The 2,193-nt window shown below is 38.1% G+C and overlaps 1 pseudogene; it reads right to left on the bottom strand.

Moving 5' to 3' along the window:
• Positions 1–616: 616 nt before the first annotated feature.
• The window catches only part of LOC123124131 (SNF2 domain-containing protein CLASSY 3-like), a 13,389-nt pseudogene continuing 11,812 nt past the window's right edge, over positions 617–2,193 (bottom strand).

Here is a 2,193-nt window from a genome sequence, read left to right as displayed (position 1 = left end):
AAACAAACAAATTGGACTGGCGGAATATGATATCGGTATTCATGACATACATCGAATCAAGACATGCCAGCAGACCCCTTAGGTCTGAGGCATCCAGCCTGTTCTATCCCAGATTGAAAAATAATACACTTGTCAATTTGGAAATGAACAGAGATCGACCATAACAACTATAAAGCTAGAACATTAGAAATGTGAACACAAGATGAGAGCGCCTCATCATTTATATGGTCAGACTTGTGCGAACCTAGCTATAGCTATGGGCTGATGCATGGAGTGTGTGTGTGTGTGCACTCCTTACGGCATGAGCAATGGAAGCACCTGAATGGTGCTGCCCCATCTTCCAGATAGGTATAAATATTGTAGGGCTGCCATTTTCAAATTTCTTTCACCCAAAGGAGGCTTACCACATACGCGATCTCAATTTAGAATTTCTATTGTCAAGACCTTACAAATAATTTCACTTCTTTTGTTCAAGAATCTATAAATTCAGAATTTGATAGAACGCGTGCTTGTCCACAAACGATATAAAAGGATAGGAACCACAAACAAATAGGAAATTGCAACATTATGATCTTAGAAGCTCCCACTTACCAGAGATCTATAAGTTCTATTCTTACTACGATGGGAGTATATTCACAAAAATCTCTTTCAGATTTTCATCTTTTGTCATTTGTTCCAAAATCCTGTCAATGGAAATAAATTCTGATGATGGGTTGCACTCCGCAGGCCGTGGCTCACTTGAAAAAAAAAATTGGACATTGTCTCCTTCTTAGCTTCTATATCATATTTGCCCTTCTCTTGTGTTCCTTCTCCAATTAGATTGTTTGTATGGACAATGTTTTGCTAACCAATTCGATATGCACGTCCAATCGCCTGCCTTTGGACAGAAGGATTGCACACAACATCGAGGAGCACCAGACACGACGCTCCAAAGAAGGTGATACCTTCTCCACACACCTTTGTCCATGCAAGCATCACCTTGGCCTCGCTCTCCATATCATTGAAGTCCACCATCAAGGCCTTGCGGGTTTTAACAGAGTCATTTCCACTCATATACATGAGCTCGTTGCGTTTAGTCCAGTTGAACTCTTTCCTCGACTGTTCCATGATCAAGTCCAATGGTTCAAGAAACTGGCTAGACACAAGCACTCGCTCTTTTAAAGCTTCACTACTGGAATTTTCGTCTTGACCGATTGTTAGGCTCTTTCCCGAGTGCAATATGTTAGGCAGTCGGCAATAGTATCTTTGCCGAGGTCCTACCAAAGAAGTAATCGGCAGAAATAAAAACTATGCAAATGAAACGCTCGGTAAAACAACAAACCTCGGCAACCAGGGTGTTGCCGAGTGCTAAACTTGGAAAAAGGGAGTCTTTGCCGAGTGTCCCACTCGGTAAAAGGGGGTCTGAGCTACAATGCATTATTTTCGCTCTAGCAGTTGCATACGACCTCGGATGAAGATGCTTCAAAAATCAAAGTTGTTCATTTTGATGAGGCTGATAGTTTTATTTCGACAATTTTACATTTAATGCCATATTATTTACACTTTTTTCCATGAAAATTTTGGTCTCAAATGATCAACGCAATGACTATATTCATTCCATAGTTTATGATAATGTGGTGAACTTGGGCATATAGGTGAGTCTTTCCATTACAAACAATGTTGCCGAATAGAGTTTTGAACTTTTTGTAAAAAAAATATCATTTTCTATTTTCTAAGTATCAAAAATGTGTATTTTTTGTGAGGAACTTACAAAAACTAGGGTGCAAAATGGCTCTATCCCAATTTTCACATGAAGTAAACCATATTTGATGGACAACTACCAAGTGTTATTGATTTTTTAGGGCTCTAGTTACTTTCGCACATGTAAATCACTTTATGCTGATTTCCCAAAAGTAATTCAATTTGAACTGAATTGTGTGATTGCTCTATCCTAAAAATTAGCAAACAACACTTTTAGGTACACAAGTAGTAATTATATCGAAGAACCACTTATAGTTTGGAAATTTTCAACTCCTTGCTATAATTCCGGTCATTTTGACCCCTTTTGAAAAAATGAAAGAAAATGAATAAAAGTTCAAAAATTGCAATCCTTTCGCATGGACTCCTTTTATATGTACTATTTGTGAGGAAAAATGCCTAACTTACATTACGACAATTTTGGAAAAAAATCCTTCACAAAATGGGCTATGAAGT

This window comes from Triticum aestivum, chromosome 5D (assembly GCF_018294505.1).
Source record: "Triticum aestivum cultivar Chinese Spring chromosome 5D, IWGSC CS RefSeq v2.1, whole genome shotgun sequence".
In the NCBI taxonomy this organism is placed as follows: domain Eukaryota; kingdom Viridiplantae; phylum Streptophyta; class Magnoliopsida; order Poales; family Poaceae; genus Triticum; species Triticum aestivum.
The sequence above is the reverse complement of the archived record's forward strand: the minus strand, read 5'-3'. Positions and strand labels throughout refer to the sequence as shown.